Here is a 22,038-nt window from a genome sequence, read left to right on the forward strand (position 1 = left end):
ATCCTCTTTGTTATTTTAAACTTTCTGTGATCAACTCCCTGCAGTCAAAGGAACCACAGAAAATTGGTCAAAAACACTCTTTTAAAGAGGGGAAATTGAGTTTGGCTGTCATGAAGGATGTTACTACATACAATGCAACTACTAAGGATAGCTCTTTCGAAATGAGTCTTGGGTGCCTAAGAACTTTATATTGACCTGAGAATATGTTCAGTGTGCTATTGTTATGAAGTGTTAGAAAATACACATATTTGAAATATCATGATTTTCTCAAATGCCATTGAATTTTGTTCAGTTATTGTATAAGAATGACTCTAACATAATTTTAATTTTCTATGCTGCATTTTACTCACCTAAACCTCACAGCAATCTTAGGTAAACCTTCTAAATATCACTATTCTATTATTAAGGGAAGTAAGAGTAGAGATTAATCACCTTACCCAATCTTGCAAGCCAAAGGTAAGGTTTTTAACTATTACTCAGAAGGACATATTTTCACTTTAAGAAAAAAAAAGATTCAGTTTTAAAATTTATTGAGACTTTAAGTTAGATGAACTTTTGGATATTTGAACAATAAGGTGGCTGTTTCGAATGGAGAATGAATCTGTATTTGAAAATATATCATTAAAGCAAATCATTCCCTTTAGCAAATCATAGCATCGCACAAATTAACTAATGTCTTTTTATATTTTGCCTTCTTCCCAAAATTTTAACAAAGAAACAGTATCTGGACCTGAGAGAAAGAGGGTAGGCAGGAATAAATAAGGGTTATGTAAAATTATAGCATTTTCTGGGTGAGCTTCTAATTCCAGTCAAGAAGGAACAATAGAGAGTAAATTTAACTTTCTTCTTGAACCAACCAAAAAAAATGTGAAAAAAATTTTTCAAGATTCTGAGTGAGGATGGGAGTGATATCTGAGAAATGGGAAATCAACAAGGTGAGCCCTATGATGGCCCAATTATAGTGCCTGGAAAGAGTTTCCAGGCTGCAGCATGCAAAATGGGAAATGAGGCAGAATCCACCAGATTGCTTGCAATTGAAGAGAGTGAGGTGAGAGTCTAGGGACACGAAGGCAAATAGAGATTGCAGCACAGAACACAAGAGAGGACAAAACTGAACAGAGAGAATATTTTGGAGAACTGCCAATAGTCTTTCTTGCATGGTCAACAGAATACTGATAGGCATAAAAATGGAAAAAGAAAACAAAGATCAGTTGGGAGAAATGGAAAATAAATAGTGAGACAATAGTTTACTCCTGCTCCCTTTCCCTTCACCCTTCAAATGCATTTCACCCAATACATCACTTGTACATCTAATCCGTTCTTCTCATCTGCTTCTTGGAGGACCTGAACCGACATGGTGTGCAAAATTATGGTTACAATGATGAAAAATAGAATCAAAGTTAATTAAAAGAAAGATGAGTGTATGAAAACAATAGCAAACCATCAATTTAGATTAATGATCTTCACTTTCTAGAGGAGTGGAAGGATTGTTGGGATTGTGAGACTAAAAAGGGGGATTAGAAATAAAGGGGGTGCTAGTTGAAGACTTAGGGTCTTGTAATGCTTATAATGGAAAGGTTGTAATTTGTCAGTAATGGGAGGAGATCTAAGGTGCTGTCATGAAAAGGAGTGGCAGTGTGTAAAATGGAGGAAAAGATATTGGAAGAGAAAATGTTAAGGAGTTGAGAGACCTGAGTTATGAAAAAGTTATATATATCAATATTAAAATTGTCAAGAATTATCAAAGCAGAGATTTGGTGAAGTAAACAGAAAATAAGAATTTTAATTTATTTGGGAGTCTGGAAATGTCAGCAATAAGGAAAGACACTGAATATTTTAGTCTAATGACACAAATTTAAAACAAAATGATTTGAGAAGAGTAGAGAAAGGAGGATATGGAGGAAGTAATGGTGGACAAAGTACACAGAGGCAGGTACTGGTACTTCAAAACCAATGAAACACATTGAAAAGTCATAAGAATACAAAAGTGGAGCCCTGCAGTATGTACTACAGAGTCATTGAATTTTAATGAATTTTTGCAGAATTTAATTTCTGTTAAGATACATGAAGATTCCAGTTGAGTTGGTTGGCTGTAAAGTGTACTCCCCAAGAATCTATGTACCTGAAATTTACTCTCAGATTATGTGGAATATTCCTATTTTGAGGAAACTAAGATTTAACTTTTCAGTTATAAAAAATTCTTTTTCCAATATAAAATATTAACACAACCCTAGGCAATAGTTAATGTATTAATTAAGATCCATGGAAAATTCATATTAAATTAGATTTTTACATCTGCATCAATCAAAGTATGCTTAGCTAGAAGCAATTATAACTATGACTATATTGAAAAGTACTAGTTTGCATTTTACTGGAGTATTTTAAGGGCAGTAAATAAAAAATGTGATGCGACACAACAATATCAATCCCTCTAATCCAAATTGCTAATTTTATTGACTAAATAAGTGATAAAACATATTTAGTCACATTTTTGTAAATGAGTATGTATTTTTGTCATTAAATGGCTAGAAGTTAAATGTAAATGAAAATGCAATATTAATTGAACTATAAAAATATAAATGAACTCAATGGACAGTAGATGAAAAAATGTGAAAACATCCAAAACATTGGATGAATGTCAGGTAAGTCTCTCCTTCTAATGGCACATTCTCAACATCTATTGCACACTAGAGATTGTTCCATCAACTGTATAAGGTGCCCTCACATCTACTTGCCTTTGCACATTTTGTATCCCAGGCCTTCTCAAAACTGTATTATTGCAACCCAGCATACCACCTTATGTTAAAATTTTGACTCCAGGTTCAATCTCCCCCAGAATGAATGGCAAAATTTAACACTGCACAATTTGTGCTACATGGTCATTTTTTCACACTTATATTTTGAAGTCTGTTAATATATTATACTAGTATGCTTAGGTGACTATTCCTTTGGATAAAATGCACACAGGCTAGGAGAACATCACAAATACACTTATTTGTTCCAAACTAGGACAATTCCTAACATAATAGATGCTTAATAATTTTTTAATGAATCCTTAACTTTGCCTTCTTCCTTTTTTATTTTGCAAGACCAAGAGATTTTACAGAATGGATTTCTCTTCATTTTGTATGATAAAATAGTTTCTACCTCAGGGATTTTATACCTGAAATCCTCTTCTCTGGTCTCTTTCCATGGCTGACTCCTTCTTACCAATTCACTCTAGTCATATAGCTATCATCTTTGGAAAAATTCAGATATAAATACTGATCATATGAGTTAGAGAGGTTGTTCGGCTTACATAATAAATGCAGTTACCAAGCACCATGTTTTAAACCGATACTTAAATTACATGCATTCATTTATTTTTCTTAGTAATTTTCTGCCACAAAGTTTAACAAAACTTATGTGTATTGGCCCCTAGGGCTCTAAGTGATAGAGCTCTGATATAGATGGGCCCCTCCATGGATGATCTTAGCCACATTTTAATCATATGCAGGTTTTCCTCTCCAAACCAACATTTGAACCTCTGTTCACATTCCTTTAATTATTCCTTGTCAAAGAATTCACCAATGAATTGGAAACTAATTTTAATATTAGCCTCAGTGAAACTTGGTTATAAACTTAAGTCTGCTGCCAAAATAAACCAAACATTTTACCACGAATTTTCAGTAAAATTTGTGTCATATTTGACTAATGCCTAATCTAAATAAGGCAATTTAGAGAATAGTTCTAATTATGTTAAATGATGTTTTAGCTCTACATTGGACCAGAGAATGTTGTAACATTTCTACCAATGTAGTACAAGATAGAAAATTATATGTTAAATTACAATATTCTTTTGACTTAGTAGGATTGTTATGTGGAACTGTATGTTGCTGCAGTGTTTCCTGATTATTTCTTAAGTGTAATTGAAGCAATAACAAATAAATGAAGCTATAAAAAGAAAGTGATGATTTTCATCCACTTGTAATTATGTGTGAATTCTAGTATATTTCAATAATTTTATGATAAAAAGCAAAGAGCATACATCTTCCAAGTTGTAGGAAACAATTTTTGAAACAAAACTGAAAATATCCTTTTTAATAGATTTCAAAGGTTTGTTTTTGCTATAAAAACTGCCTAATGCTAACTAAAAATTATGTTGTAGGATGTCACAGGTCAAGCTGTTTATCATCTACAGTGTTGTCTTGAAAAATAGCAAGCTGGGACAGAAGGAAAACCCTGCAGGATTAAAATAAGAAATAAAGAAGAAAACAAAATGATGTATTTTTAAAAGGATCTATGAATGGTCAAAGTTTCACTTATTTAGATATATTTGAAAATATACTGTTTCGATTTTGGTAAATATTTATTCTCAGTAGAAAATAAATAGATCATTGGAGTAATATCAAACTGGATCAGAATTAAATATTGAGTGTATTTATAAATTCAGTTTGGACTGAGCTATAGCATTTAAGATGTGAGAATAATAATTACTATGGTACATCACTTCTGACTTACAATTTTATTTGAAGTTTGAAGTGATGTTGTGTGATTCACAATCACTGATCTTATCCCCCTATTACTAATGAAAAATTAGAAAGACTAATTGCATGAATTGCCTGAAATCACATAATCAATAATTATTAGAGTTTGGACTTAATACCAGATCTCCTGAATCTGGAGCCCAACAGCTTTTTAAAACTCTGAGGTGAAGGTCAAGTCACCAATGATATGAATCTTCTAAAGGAGCATCACTACATATTCAAATTATGAGGCAGGACTGGTTTTTGTTGTTGTTGCTGCTGAGTGTTTTTGTTTATTGTTTTTTTGGTTATTCTACTGGCAGAGTATTCTTCAATGGAGACAGTTTGTGGTATGAAGGTTTCAATATTCAGAAGGTTCTAGGGCTCCAAACAATCCCAGCACTTTTGCTACCAATAATTTCACTCGAATTAAACCAATTACAGTTTCTGTTCACATTCTCATCTGTAAACTTAGCAGCCAATTAATTGATTTGTCAAGTCCCTGAAATCCCTAAAGTCTACAACTAGATGGCAACAACATGAACAAGGAAGACTGCAGACTTGCTATGACTGGAAGCCCATGGGATTCTCAGGACCCCATGGAAACTAAATCGCACTTGAATCTTGCAAACTGAAGTGTGTTGCTGATTCTTTGCTTCTCCTGTCACTGACTGTTAGGTGAATAGCCAAATAATAACCCCTTTTAAAATTGCCAGACAAAATTAAATTACTCAGTTTTTGGTAATTCACAAATGACTGTCTTTGACCATTATATCACTAGATTCACTACTCAATAAATTCATTATTTATGAAAAAAAAACTTTTATGCCAGACATTGGGATAGTCACTGGGGAAATGGAAAAGCCTGATTTCTAGTGGGTAGATTTATAGTCCAGTTGAATGTATCAGCAAATCGAAGTAAGTCAGTTTAGATTAAGAATGGACTAGTGGAGGAGGGGCCAAGATGGTGGCTTAGTAATGTGCGCATTTTAGTTCGTCCTCCAGAACAACTACTAAATAACCAGAAACAGTACAGAACAGCTCCTGGAACCACAATAGTGACCGGACACACAGTGTACCCCAGTCTGGACCAGCTGGACCAGCTGCAAGTCTCCGGAACTGTGAGTTTCCCAAGCCATGGCAGCCGGAAGGCGGCTTCCCAGAGGGAAAAGAAAGAGACTCTAAGAGTAGCAGGGACTGAGTCTAACCAAACACCAATTGTGGCATTAATAAACATTCTGACTACAAAAATAGGCCCCCAGCTCAGGTGAAACTGGTCAAGGTCAAGGCGGAGGTTGCCTATTGGGCTAACCAAAAAGGGGAAAGGGGATGAAACGGAGGCTTTTGTGGCTGTTTCTGCAGAAGCCTAGCTGTCTCTGGATTCAGTGGTGGGACTGCTCGGGCTGCAACTGCCCCAGGAATAGGCAGAAACAGACTGCTTTCAGGGCTGTCTCCTACCTGAGCCTTCCCCAGGGGAGGGGTGAAATGCAACTAAGGTGGAATCCCTCTCTCAAGGAATTCAGACCCCAGGGCTTGGCAATTTGAAGTCATTAAAATGAGCCTACAACCTTTCCTCTGTCTCCACCACGCCCCCAGCAGGGAGAGCCTTCCAAAGTTAAAGGAGCCACAACATCTTTTGCTGGTGGGACCCACAGAGAGATAAGCACCACATATTGGGCAGGATAAGAAAAACAGAGCCCAGAGACTTCACAGGAAAGTCTTTCAACCTGCTGGGTCTCACCCTCAGGGAAAACTGATGCAGGTGACTCCTTCCCCCCGAAAGGAGGCCGGTTTAGTCTGGGAAATCCTGGCTGAAGTCTGTAATACCTATGTAGACCCTCCTAAGGGTGGGGAGGGAAAAGGCACCTTACAAGCAGGACAAGAAACAAGAAAACTAGAACTGAAAAATTACCCTCTGTTAAACAAAACTTAAGCTAGATTCCCAGAAAAAGCTGAACTGAAGGTCAAAGAACAGATAGGCAACAAACTCATCTAGCAAGAAAACCCTAGGTAAGATAGCTGAAAGCAATCTCCAGAATAAACTAATTAAGGTAATTAAATGTCCAGATGCCAGCAAAAAATAACAAATCACACCAGGAAAATTGAAGATATGGCCCAGTCAAAGGAACAAACCAATAGTACAAATGAGATACAGGAGTTGAAACAACTAATTCTGAATATATGAACAGAAATGGAAAACCTCATCAAAAACCAAATCAATGAATTGAGGGAGGACATGAAGAAGGCAAGGAATGAACAAAAAGAAGAAATGGAAAGTCTGAAAAAACAAATCACAGAACTTATGGGAATTAAAGATACAGTAGAAGAGATGAAAAAACCAATGGAAAGCTACAGTGGTAGATTTCAAGAGACAGAGGTTAGAATTAGTGAACTGGAGATTGGAACATCTGAATTCCAAAAAGAAACAGAAAATATCTGGAAAAGAATGGAAAAATTTGAACAGGGTATCAGGGAACTCAAGGACAATATGAACCACACAAATATATGTGTTGTAGGTGTCCCAGAAGGAGAAGAGAAGGGAAAAGGAGGAGAAAAACTAATAGAAGAAATTATCACTGAAAATTTCCCAACTCTTATGAAAGACCTAAAATTACAGATCCAAGAAGTGCAACACACCCCAAAGAGAATAGATCCAAATAGACGTTCTCCAAGACACTTACTAGTCAGAATGTCAGAGGTCAAAGAGAAAGAGAGGATCTTGAAAGCAGCAAGAGAAAAACAATCTATCACATACAAGGGAAACCCAATAAGACTATGTGTAGATTTCTCAGCAGAAACCATGGAGGCAAGAAGACAGTGGGATGATATATTTAAATTACTAAAAGAGAAAAACTGCCAACCAAGACTCCTATATCCAGCAAAATTGTCCTTCAAAAATGAGGTAGAAATTAAAACATTTTCAGACAAAAAGTCACTGAGAGAATTTGTGACCAAAAAACCAGCTTTGCAAGAAATACTAAAGGGAGCACTAGAGAAAGATACGAAAAGACAGAAGAGAAAAGTGTGGGGAAGAGTGTAGAAAGAAGGAAAATTAGATATGATATATATAATACAAAAGCCAAAATGGTAGAGAAAAATATTATCCAAACAGTAATAACACTAAATGTCAATGGACTGAATTCCCCAATCAAAAGACATAGACTGGCAGAATGGATTAAAAAACAGGATCCTTCTACATGCTGTCTACAGGAAACACATCTTAGACCCAAAGATAAACGTAGGTTGAAACTGAAAGGTTGGGAAAAGAGATTTCATGCAAATAACAACCAGAAAAGAAGAGTAGCTATACTAATATCCAACAAATTAGACTTCAAATGTAAAACAGTTAAAAGTGACAAAGAAGGATACTATCTACTAATAAAAGGAGCAATTCAACAAGCAGACATAACAATCATAAATATTTCTGCACCAAACCAGAATGCCCCAAAATATGTGAGGCATACACTGCAAATACTCAAAAGGGAAATAAACACATCTACCATAATAGTTGGAGACTTCAATTCCCCACTCTCATCAATGGACAGAACATCTAGACAGATGATCAATAAAGAAACAGAGAATTTGAATATTACAATAAATGAGATAGACTTAGACATTTATAGCACATTACACACCACAACAGCAGGATACACCTTTTTCTCAGGAGCTCATGGATCATTCTCAAAGATAGACAATATGCTGGGTTACAAAGTAAGTCTCAACAAATTTAAAAAGATTGAAATCATACACAACACTTTCTCAGATCATAAAGGAATGAAGTTGGAAATCAATATAGGCAGAGCACCAGAAAATTCACAAATACGTGGAGGTTCAACAACACACTCTTAAACAACCAGTGGGTCAAGGAAGAAATTGCAAGAGAAATCAGTAAATAACTCAAGGTGAATGAAAATGAAAACACAACATATCAAAACCTATGGGACACAGCAAAGGCAGTGCTAAGAAGGAAATTTATTGCCCTAAATGCCTATATCAAAAAAGAAGAAAGGGCAAAAATTCAGGAATTAACTATCCACTTGGAAGAACTGGAGAAAGAACAGCAAACTAACCCCAAAACAAGCAAAAGGAAAGAAATAACAAAGATTAGAGCAGAAATAAATGAAATTGAGAACATGAAAACAATTGAGAAAATCAATAAGACCAGAAGTTGGTTCTATGAGAAAATCAAAAGATTGATGGGCCCTTAGCAAGATTGACAAAAAGAAGAAGAGAGAGGACACAAATAAATAAGATCAGAAATGGAAGAGAAGACATAAACACTGACCTCACAGAAATAAAGGAGGTAATAAAAGGATACTATGAACAACTTTATGCTAATAAATACAGCAATGTAGATGAAATGGACAACTTCCTAGAAAGGCATGAACAACCAACTTTGACTCAAGAAGAAATAGATGACCTCAACAAACCAATCACAAGTAAAGAAATTGAATCAGTCATTAAAAAGCTTCCCAAAAAGAAAAGTCCAGGGCCAGATGGCTTCACATGTGAATTCTACCAAACATTCCCGAAAGAATTACCACTGACCCTGCTCAAACTTCAAAAAATTGAAGTGGAGGGAAAGCTACCTAATTCATTCTATGAAGCCAACATCACCCTCATACCAAAACCTGTCGAAGATATTACAAAAAAAGAGAACTACAGACCAATCTCTCTAATGAATATAGATGCAAAAATCCTCAACAAAATTCTAGCAAATCCAATCCAGCAACACATTGAAAGAATTATACATCACGACCAAGTAGGATTCATCCCAGGTATGCAAGGATGGTTCAACATAAGAAAATCAATTAATGTAATACATCATATCAACAAATCAAAGCAGAAAAATCACATGATCATCTCAATTGATGCAGAGAAGGCATTTGACAAGATTCAATACCCTTTCCTGTTGAAAACACTTCAAAGGATAGGAATACAAGGGAACTTCCTTAAAATGATAAAGGGAATATATGAAAAACCCACAGCTAATATCATCCTCAATGGGGAAATATTGAAAACGTTCCCCCTAAGATCAGGAAAAAGACAAGGAGTCAACTATCACCACTGTTATTCAACATCGTGTTGGAAGTTCTAGCCAGAGCAATTAGGCAAGAAAAACAAATACAAGGCATCAAAATTGGAAAGGAAGAAGTAAAACTATCATTGTTTGCAGATGATATGATACTATAAGTCAAAAACCTGGAAAAATCCACAGCAAAACTACTAGAGCTAATAAACGAGTACAGCAAAGTGGCAAGTTACAAGATCAACATTCAAAAATCTGTAGTGTTTCTATACACTAGCAATGAACAAGCTGAGGGGAAAATCAAGAAATGAATTCCATTTACAATTGCAAATAAAAGTATAAAATACTTAGGAAAAATTTAACTGAAGAGACAAAAGACCTATACAAAGAAAACTACAAGAAACTGTTAAAAAAAATCACAGAAGACCTAAATAGATGGAAGGGCATACCATGTTCATGGATTGGAAGACTAAATATAGTTAAGATGTCAATTCTACCTAAATTGATTTCCAGATTCAATGCACTACCAATCAAAATCCCAACAACTTACTATTCAGAAATAGAGAAACCAATAAGCAAATTTATCTAGAAGGGCAGGGTGCCCCGAATTGCTAAAAATATCTTGAGGGAAAAAAACGAAGCTGTAGATCTTATGCTGCCTGACTTTAAGGCATATTATGAAGCCACAGTGGTCAAAACAGCATGGTACTGGCATAAAGATAGATATATTGACCAATGGAATCGAATAAAGTGCTCAAATATAGACCCTCTCATCTATGGACATTTGATCTTTGGTAAGGCAGTCAAGCCAAGTCATTTGGGACAGAACAGTCTCTTCAATATATGGTGCCTAGAAAACTGGATATCTATATGCAAAAGAATGAAAGAGGACCCGTATGTCACACACTATACAAAAGTGGACTCAAAATGGATCAAAGATCTAAACATTAGGTCTAAGACCACAAAACAGTTAGAAGAAAATGTAGGGAGATAACTTATAAATTTTATAACAGGAGGCGGTTTTATGGACCTTACACCTAAAGCAAGAGCACTGAAGAAAGAAAGAAAGAAATGGGAGCTCCTCAAAATTAAACACTTTTGTGCATCAAAGAACTTCATCAAGAAAGTAGAAAGACAGCCTACACAATGGGAGACAATATTTGGAAATGACATATCAGATAACGGTCTAGTATCTAGAACTTATAAAGAGACTGTTCAACTCAATGATAAAAAGACAGCCAATCCAATTACAAAGTGGGAAAAAGACTTGAACAGACACTTCTCAGAAGAGGAAATACAAATGGCCAAAAGGCACATGAAGAGATGCTCAACATCCTTGACCATTAGAGAAATGCAAATCAAAACCACAATGAGATATCATCTCACACCCACCAGAATGGCCATTATCAACAAAACAGAAAATGACAAGTGCTGGAGAGGATGTGGAGAAAGAGGCACACTTATTCACTGTTGGTGGGAATGTCAAATGGTGCAACCACTGTGGAAGGCAGTTTGGTGGTTCCTCAAAAAGCTGAATATAGAATTGCCATATGACCCAGCAATACCATTGCTAGGTATCTACTCAGAGGACTTAAGGGCAAAGACACAAATGGACACTTGCACACAAATGTTTATAGCAGCATTATTTACAATTGCAAGGAGATGGAAACAGCCAAAATGTCCATCAACAGAGGAGTGGCTCAACAAACTGTGGTATATACATACAATGGAATATTATGCAGCTCTAAGACAGAATAAAGTTATGAAGCATGTAATAACATGGATGGACCTAGATAACCTTATTCTGAGTGAGACCAGCAAAAAATTAAAGCACAAATACTGTATGTCTCACTGATATGAGCCAACATTAGTGAATAAACTTGGAATATGTCATTGGCAACAGAGACGATCAGGAGATAGAAATAGGGTAAGATAATGTGTAATTGGAGCTGAAGGGATACAGACTGTGCAACAGGACTGGATACAAAAACTCAGAAATGAACAGCACAATACTACCTAACTGTAATGTAACTATGTTAAAACACTGAATGAAACTGCATGTGAGAATGATAGAGGGAGGAGGGCTCGGGACATAAATGAAATCAGAAAGAAAGATAGATATTAAAAATCGAGATGGTATAATCTAGGAATGCCTAGAGTGTATAATAATAGTGAAATGTACAATGTACAAATATTAAAAATGTTTTGGCATGAGGAAGAACAAAGGAATGTCATTACTGCAGGGTGCTGAAAATAGATGATAATTAATACTTTAAAATGTCAACTTATGTGTGAGACTAAAGCAAAAAATGTTTATTTGTTACAAAATTTAGATTTTGACTAGAGCATTTCCTAATATAACTCATGTAGATAGTTTGATTGAATGTCATAAGTACTTGGAATCTCAGGTAGCACATGAGATTTTGTTGGTTTGTCCAGAGTGATCCCCCGATGAATCCCAGAATGATTTGATCAGTGACTGGAAAAGTATTTGCAAGTCCCCTTCAGGGAATGGTGAGAGTGGGGAGAAATTCAACTTCCCCAAGTTGAATTCCTGATATTCTCACAAGCAGTGTGGACAACCAAAGCTATAGGCTGAGCCCCCAGTCTTGGGGTTTTTTCACATGAAATTTAACCCCACAAAGGATAGGTCAGGTCTACTTAAAATTTAGGCCTAAGAGTCACCCCCAAGAGAGCCTCTTTTGTTGCTCAGATGTGGCCTCTCTCTCCAGCCAACATGATGAGCAGTCTCACCACCCTCCCCCTCTCTGCGTGGGACATGACTCCCAGGGGTGTGGACCTTCCTTGCAATGTGGGACAAAGATCCTGGAATGAGCTGAGACTCAGCATCAAAGGACTGAGAAAAACCCTAGAATGAGTTGAGAATTAACATCAAGGGATTGAGAGAAATCTCGACCAAAAGGGGGAAGAGTAAAATGAGACAAAGTGTCAATGGCGAGAGATTCCAAACAGAGTCAAAAGGTGATCCTGGAGGTTATTCTTACACATTAAAAGATATCACCTTGTTGTTCAAGATGTAGTGGAGAGGCTGGAGGGAATTGCCTGAAAATGTAGTGCTGTGTTCCAGTAGCCATGTTTCTTGATGATGTTTAAGCAATGATATAGCTTTCACAATGAGTCTCTGTAAATGTGAAAACCTTATGTCTGATGCTCCTTTTAGCTACTATATCAACAGAAGAGTAGAACATATGGATTAAAAATAATTAATAGGGGGAACGAATGTTAAATTCAGTTTGAAATAGTGGTAAATGAAAGCGAGGGGTAAGGGGTATGGTACGTATAGTTTTTTTTTCTCTACTATCATTTTATTTCTTTTTCTGTTGTCTTTTTATTTCTTTTTCTAAATCGATGCAAATGTACTAAGAAATGATGAATATGCAACTATGTGATGATATTAAGAATTACTGATTGTATATGCAGAATGGGATGATATCTAAATGTTTTGTTTGTTAATTATTTTTAATTAATAAAAAAGTTTAAAAAAAAAGAATGGACTAGCTAGCAATATTTTAAAACAGTATGAGATCAAAACCATTCCAAATGAATTCCATGGTGGCAATATTTCTGCCTCTTTTTGGTGGTGGTGATTAGACAACTCTTATATTTGGAATAAAATTGCATAGAACTACACACAAACATACAAACACATGAGTACATGCAAAAACTGTTGAAACATGAATAAAACCTATAGCAATGTTAACATACTATATCAATATCAATTTTTTGTTTTTGATATTGTACTATAATTGTTTAGGTTACTGTCATTGGAGAAAGCTGGGTAAAGAGTATAAGGAAATCTCTGTATTACTTTTGGAACTTCCTATGGGTCTATAGTTCTTTCTTTCTTTGTTTTTCTGCATGGGCAGTCACCAGGAATCGAACCTGGGTCTCCAACATGGCAGGCGAGAACTCTACCACTCTGCCACCATCTTTTTAAATGCAATTTTTTTATCCCAAATATAAAGTGATATATTTTTATCACTATGTTTCTTTTTAAATACATTTTTATCCCAAATATAAAGTGATATATCTTTGTGTGTAAATTTGTGTCTATACATACTGTAAGCTCACAAGAAAAACACAATCTGAAATATAACAAAACCATCAAAAGAGACAATTTTGAAAACCAAAAATTCGGATATCAAAAGGCAATTTAAAAATTTTCATCTTTTTTCCATGAATGAATAAAATACTCAAAAGTTGCCTGTCACCCATTCATTTGTACACCATACATCGATAGAAAGCCTACTAGGCACGTAGAGTTTAATTGTTAAACATTGTCTGGGTTGTTTCTTATAATAAATAACAAAATAGCTAGAAACAAGAAAATAGAAAATATAGAATACGATCTGCAGTGAGATTATAAAGCTAAAAGCTGTGCCATGGGAACAAAATCTGATTCTGTCTTTGTGAACATGTTGACATATATTAAGTGATTTGCCCATTTATTCTCCCTGATGGTTATTTATTGTCAAAAATGAGGGTGTCTAATCTGCCGGGGTTGCTATGAAAATGCCACTCAATGGATTGGCTTAAATAATGGGAAAGTATAGTTTTGTGGTTTGGGAGGTTAGAAATCCAAAAGTAAGGTCTTGATAGATAGGCCATGCCTTTCTCAGAGTCTGTAGCATTCTGGAGCTGACTTGCCACAGTCCTCTGAGTTCCTTGGCTTGCATCCCTGCCTCCCTTACAGCTCTTAAATCTCCTCCTATGGCTCCTTCTGACTGTCTGAATTTCTTCTCTTAGAAGGCCATCAATCATACAGACCAAGGCCTACTTTAAAAAGTTCTTCTTTGAAGATTTTATTCACAGATGAGTACATACTTCAACGAATAATATCTTCTGAGGTCCTATTTGCAAATGGGTTGACAACCACAGGAATGCAGATTAAGACTTGCTTGTATCTTTCGTGGAGGACACAATTCAATCTCCAACACATGGTTACTTCTCTCATTGCTTCAATTTTCTAATTTCCCTGATACAGTTGCTCTTGAATTTTTCATGTGAACGTAATATAGGTAACAGCATTATAAAAAGTATTTTGTAACAGGTCAAGTCTTCTTGTTCCTTTAATAAGGAGAATCAAATGGCCTAGGCTACTATTAAAATCCCAATGGTAATTTTATAACTATTTGAGAATGTTATTGTTTTGTCTCCTTCATCATCTGTATCAACATTTACATTCTAAATTCTTCAATTTTGCAGACCTCTCTTCTATCATTTTTGAGATAAAGATGTTTTATCTCAGAAAAATGCTATCCTTGAAATTTAGGTATTTAAAAGTACATTTATAATGACTAATTGATGTTAGAAGTTTTTGTCATTTATCCATGCTAGATTAATAGCAGAGAACTTCCATGTGTTAATAGCATTTAGTTCTTAAGAATAATATAGTTCAGTAACTATGAATAACATTAAACTTTAAACAAATGCTACTGCGTATATATACAATTTTTAGAGAACATGTAACCTTTTTGAAATTATAATTATAGAAATGCTTTATTCCCTTTGTATTTTTGTTTTCCTCCATTTGTTTGCCTTGAGTTTAAAAAAAAACTATTCATCATTTTCCTTTTGTGGTGTTTTGAATTCTTTGGAAGAAAGAAGAGTGCTGTGTTTGTGAAATCATTTATAAGGAAACTGGTATGTGAATTGAAATAGTACTGCACCAGTTTCCATTCTATTTTTCTGGCCAATGTTCCTGAATTCAGTAATATGCAATTATAGTAACTGCCAAAATGAACACTAACTCAATAGAAATAAGGAATCAGCCTGGTGTTCTTGCCATTGAAAAGTAATTACATAGGTGCATCAAGAAAATAAGACTTATCATGCGAGGAATACTAAGGCTAAGCTATTGAATACTACTGGAAAATACTATGCATGGACATAAAAGCTACTGGGACTGTTACATGTAAAGCAGGTCAACAGAAAACCATTCAACATAATGACTCTGTGAAAATCTCTAAATTGCTTTTTCATACTGTCATGTGTAGGCTTTCTTAGAAGGCCAATTTTGATCTGACACAGAGAGATAGATAAAGGAAACATTTTAAAAAGCATTTTTAGTTTAGAAATCCTGCACCATTTTCATTATATCCATTAACTAAGCCTAGGATAATGTTTACCAACCACAGAAAATTAGTCTTCTCCCTTTTGATGGCAACCTGGGTATGGCTGCAAGTTCTAGGGTATTCCTGGGTCCATCTAACACTGGCACAGAGAAGCAACCTAGGCTTCTCCACAGATAGTCTTGGTGTTCATGGAAAAGATCTTGCTATTACTTTAATAGTAAATAGGTGAGGAACAATTCACAATCTTATACCTCTCCCCAGACATTCAGAGGCTGAGCAGTGTTTTTATAGTTATGTTTCCTCCTCTCCCTCAAGGAAGACAAACCCTCAACATAACTCTCCATGGCATGAAACTACTTCAGTCTTTGATAGATCAGTTCTCCAATTCTCCACTTTTAAAAATAACTTTGATTATAAAAATAACTCACTTTAAAAATTAAAGAAAAATATTAAATGTTGGTATTTTCCACACTTTTATAAACCATCTCAAACAACACACTGTAACATCTGGTTGGGAGTTAGGTTCATATACTGGTCAGTGTAAGGGCCTTTCATTTACTTCCATTAGTGCAATATTCAAATTACTATGGACAAAGACAGAATTACTTTAGAAGCATATACAAATTGCAGATGCAGGCTCTCCTCCCAAATCTAAGTGCCTCCATCTAAAAGCCATGGAAGTTTTATGGTTATGGGTACCATCCCAGACACTCACCCATGAGAACCACTGCACAGCAGAGCCCACCTGTTTCTGTTTGATATGACTCAGCCTACGATATCTTCATAAAAGGTGAAATTTAAATAGAATATAAAGTCTAAAGTTACTACTGGTCTAATGTAATATCTAGTTGCCTGATTTGTGTAACAAAGCTAAATATGTTTTTGAAGAATAGATTTTTAAAAATCTCTATTGTGTTCTGTGTCACAATATTTCTCTGTTCTTTCGGTTCTAAGCCTCTCAGTTTAATAACAGTGAATTTTTTTATTCACCTTTAAATGCAATTTAATCAGGATTTTGTCCAACTACCCCAAAGATAACTATTTGAAAAGTTTGCAATTGGTTTTCATATTACTAAGTCCATTGATCATTTCTCAGTACTCACCTTACTGTCCAAAGAATTTGACTCAGAAAATCAAAACTGTTCTTTGTTAGACTTATTTTCTCTTGACCATATTCTCTTGATTTAGCCCCTATCTGTGAATTACTATAATACTCTCCTAGCCCATTTCTAAGTGTTCACCCAATTTTGATATTGTCAATGCTCTAGACCTAGACTACCACCTAGTCAGGTCATGCAACTTCACAAAACCCTGCAAAATGCCCCCATTTATACAAAGTAAATGTTCTTAAAACAAATTAAATCACCTTTTTCAATCTGGTCAAATCACCTCTCTGACTTCATCTCCTTCTCCTTGGCCGCTATTCACTTAACTCTGATCTCACATGTGTCTTCACTGTGCCTGAAGTATACCTTAATTTCCCAAAGTTACAGTGACAAAAACCACCCAATGGATAAGCTTAAACAATGGGATTTATTGTTTTATGGTTCCTCCTGGGGTTGGAATTGGTAGTGCTGTGTCAAGCTTACAATCTTTGGGTTCCTTGCATTTCCCATCATATGAAAATGTCCTTTCTCTTTTCACCTGGGTTTTGTTGACTTCCAGCTTCCTGTTTTTCCTTGTGGCTTTTTCTTCATAAGTACTCCAGTAACAAGATTAAGCCCAACCTCATTCAGTTGGCCCTACTTTAAAAATAACGTCATCAAAAGGTTCCTATCTACAATGGGTTCATATAGGATTAAGAACATATATTTTTCCTGGGGACATAATACAACCTACCACAGATAAGGAGGGAATTTGTACTAGTTATGCTTTTTACCAAATGGGCTCTTCTACAAAAATATTTTCATGACTCAATTTTGGTTCCCATCTAAGTCTTTGTTTGAAGGTCACTTTATCAGTACTCTCAAAGCAGGTCACTGTTTCAAAATTACAAGTCATCCCCCTTTCCAATATATATAATTTCCCTTGTGCCACTCACTTTTTTCCCCATAGTATTGATAATCTTCTAAGGTTCTTAAAGTGTGGTCTAAAAAACCTAAGGTATCTTTAGGAAACTTTAAGGGAATCCTTGAAGCCAAAATCACTTTCATAAGTCATGGTGTTTTTCACCAGCAGTAATGTAGTTAAGAAAAAATGGCAATTACATTTAGGAAACTTTTGAAAAGGCAACAACAATTTTAGTATTGCTGAATCTTAACCCTCAAGTTGACATGTTTTCAATATTCTGCATTGTGAACTAGGAAGTGTGCACAAGCCCTCTGCTGCAGAATGGTTGTCTCAAGGAGAAGTACTTGTGAAATTGCTTGATATATAAGCTGAACTAGCCATTTTTATAAATGAACATTTATTTATACTTGAAAGAACAAGTGACAGACAAACTATGATTGCCCAGACTTAGATAGTCTTGGCAAAAATTAAAACTTTTGGAAAATTCATGTCAGCGTCTCTGTACTTGGTGACTATTCTGAGTGTGGTAGTGATATTTACCAAGGTGGTTTTTTATTTTGTATGATGAAAGGTGTTAACATAAGAAACAATCAGTATTAAAAGTCGTGCTTGAAGTTACAAAAGCATACGTGGATAAAAGGTCTATTCAGAGTGCAAGGAACATCAATGGATTTTCATACAAGAAAAAATGAAAACCTCATTGGTATAGGTTTTAGATTCAACATTGGAAGCAATCTCAAAGGAACTAGAGTACTATCAGGGAAGAATATTCAAAATTATCTGGAAAAACCATTAAAATACTTCTCTTATCCAACTATATACTTGTATAATACTTAGATTTTCTTAATTTCCTTCAAGAAAAACAAAATATCACAACAGATTGAATAAAGGAGCAGATTTGACTATCTCACTAACATTTAGTGAGAAATTTAAAGTGATTCACAAAAGTGTAAAACAGCACCATTTTTCTCACTATTTTCATTTTGATAAAATATGATATTATAAATAAAAAATAAATGAACATAGAGAAAGTTGATTTTTTAACCAAAAAATACTCTAAAATTTCTTAATTTTGTCCAGTATAGTAAATATCAGTAAATATAATCAATATTAAACAAAAAACACCTTTTTTTTTGGTCTACAATAATTTTTCAGAGTGAAAGGTATTCTGCATTTAAAATGCTTGAGAATCGTTCTCATATTATCTTATAATTCATTTGTTTATTTGGTTTATCATGTCTTGATCTGTATCAGCCACCATGTGCTATTAAATCCCTTTACTCTATGGGTCAACTAGTTGTGACTGCTGTTCTGAGCCAGTATCAGATGATCCGAGGTGGGCCCACTTTGCATATGCAGCTCTTTTGAGCACTGGTTGGCTGGTTAGAGTTATGGAGGTGTTTTACATTATCAGTCAGGCTACCTAATGTTTACATGTGGGAGAAATATAATTTCAGGAGCTATAGAGGACAAATTCAGGAGGTGAAACTGTTCATTTAAATTCTGTGGTTCTGGGCTGTTTGTATATGACATGGTCTTTCCCAGAAATTTTGGGTATACATGTGACACCTGAGACTCAGAGTTAGAGCTCTGAAACAATGAAAGTTTCATTGTTTAAAATTTTGAAAACATGATCAAACATCTAGTAGAGATATAAATGCAGCTGATTTGGATAGGACTAAAAAATAACAGAAGACTGGGTAAAGGATATCATCCACATTTTAAAACTTCAACTTCTGGGTGAGACTAAAGGGAGAGATATTTATTTGGGTAGCACATTTCCTAATTTAACTAGCATGGTGCAGTATAAGTACATGGACTCTTGAATAAGGCATGAGATTTTGTTGGTTTGTTCAGGTTAGTTTGATGCTGATAAATTCTAGAGTGATTTGGGCTTTAAAGCATTTTCAAAGTACCTTTGGGGGACTGAGGAGAAAGGAGGAAAAACTCAATTTCCCTATTTGGAGAATTTTTATATTCTTGCAAACAGTGGAAACAACCAAATCAATAGGCTGATCCCTCAATCTTGGGATTCATCCTTATGAAACTTATTCCTACAAAGGATAGACTAGAGTTACCTAAAATAAGACCTAAGAGTTATCCCCAGAGAACCACTTTTGTTGCTCAGATGTGGCTTCTCTCTCTAAACCAACTCAGCAAGTGAACTCACTGTCTTCCCCCCACACCTACATAGGACATGGTTCAGGGGTATAAATCTCCTTTACAACATGGGACAGAAAGCTTAGGATAAGCCAGGGCCTGGCATCAAGAGATTGAGAAAACCTTCTTGACCAAATAGGTTAGTAAAGAAATGAGACAAAATAAAATTTCAGCATCAGAGAGATTTCAAACAAAGTTGAGAGGTTATCCTGGAGGTTATTCTTATACATTATATAGATATTCCTTTTTAATTTAGGGTATATTTGAATGGTTGGAGGGAAGTATCTGAAACTGTTGAATTGTGTTCCAGTATCCCAAATTCTTGAAGACGATTTTTATAACAACATAACATTTAAAATGCACCTGTGTGATTGTGAAAAACTTGTGTCTGATGTTCCTTATATCCAGGGTATGGACAAATGAGTAAAAAACTTAGACAAAAAAATAAATAAATAAATGGGGGGGCAAAGGGTAAAATAAATTGGGTAGATGGAAACAGTAGTGGTCAATGGAAAGGGAGGGTTGAAGTGTATACTATGTATGAGTTTTTTATTTTTTCTTTTAATTTCTTTCTCTGCAGTGATGCAAATGTTCTAAAAGATGATAATGACAATGAATACACAACTATGTGATGATATTGTGAGCCAATGATTGTATATTGTGTCAGTTTGAAAGGATTTACATACCTTAGAAGAGGTACATAAAAGAGGATTAAAAGTCTTAATCCTAATCCAATCTCTTGGAAGCAACCCTTTCTCTATCTCTATTCAGTACAATAGGTTGGAAACTTGACTGGATTGTTTCCATTGAGATATGACTTCCCCAATTGTGAATAGAGAGATGTGACTCCACCCATTCCTCGTGGGTCTTGATTAGTTTACTGGAATCCTTTAAAAGAAGAAATATTTAATTGAGAAGTATGAGATTCCAAGAGAGCAGAGCCATAACAAGGTGACAAGAATGACAAGAGCCAGAGTCCATGCAACTAAAGACCTTTGGAGATGAAGAAGGAATACACCCCCGGGAGAGCATCATGAAACAAGAAGCTGGGAGAGAAAGCTAGCAGATGCCCTCATGTTTCCTATGTGCCTTTTCAGGTGAGAGACTAATCCTGAACTTCACTGGCCTTTCTTCAGTGAAGGTACTGTCTTTTTGGTGCCTTACTTTGGACATTTTTATAGACTCACTTTAATTTTGGGACATTTTCTCAGCCTTAGAACTGTTAACTTGCAACTTAATAAATGCCCCCTTTTAAAAGCCATTCCAGTTCTGGTATATTGCCTTCTGGCAACTAGCAAATTAGAACATGTACCATGTTTATAATGTATGTGTATTAAGATTTCTCCATAAAAAAAGAAGAAGAAGAAGAAGATAAAAGAAAAGAGCTATAGAGGAAGCATGCAAAGCCCCTCAAGTCCTGGGCTGGTAACTTACACAAGGTCACTGTCACCATATTCTGTTGGTCAAAGGAAGTCACAAGGCCAACCCAGACTTAAAGGATGGGAAATAGATTCCACTCCTTGATGAAAGTTGCTACAGAGTGGTATTTCACAAAAGTTTGTATACAGGGAGAGAATAATTGTTCCCATATTTGTTAATCTATTTCATGGCCTTGTCCATTAGAATATAAACTTTAAAAAAAGAAGGATTTTTTTTTCACTTTTGTTTACCAGTGCATCTCATAGCTTATGATAGCCCCTTTTTGTAGTACATGATCGTGAAATATTTGTAAGACAACAAAGAAATTGCAAAAAGGTGACTATCTGATAGAAATTAAGGTGTCATATCATTGCACATTCCTCTTGAATGTTGAAATTTTCTATCATTCCCTAGATAAATATTCTTATTAGAATTTAAGTGCTTTGAGATTCAGAACTACAGTTAACACCTAGCAAATCTTGAACAAATATTTGTTGGATTAATTAACAGATTTCACCATTGAATGAAAAAAACAAAACTATTTAGGGAAATATAAAAGTTATTTTGAGATTTGAATAATTGATATTTTATTTATATGCTGATATAACATTAGTTATTAACTTTAAGAAAGGTAATTATGCAGGTAAATATTCTATACAACATAAAATAAATAAAATTAATATAGATTATATAAAACAAAACATGGAAAGAAGAATGAAAAAGGAAAGCCAATTTTAGTGCTTGCTTAAACTTTTCTTTCTTCTTCATATTTGCTCTTCTATACTCCATGATTTGATATACAACCATAAAAATAGTGGTG

General features: G+C 35.0%; 1 pseudogene; it reads left to right on the plus strand.

Annotated features, from left to right (window-relative positions):
* The first annotated feature begins 919 nt into the window (after nucleotides 1-919).
* Nucleotides 920-22,038, plus strand: part of LOC143680237 (trafficking protein particle complex subunit 13 pseudogene) — a 117,012-nt pseudogene continuing 95,893 nt past the window's right edge.

Source organism: Tamandua tetradactyla, chromosome 4, assembly GCF_023851605.1.
Source record: "Tamandua tetradactyla isolate mTamTet1 chromosome 4, mTamTet1.pri, whole genome shotgun sequence".
NCBI lineage: Eukaryota > Metazoa > Chordata > Mammalia > Pilosa > Myrmecophagidae > Tamandua > Tamandua tetradactyla.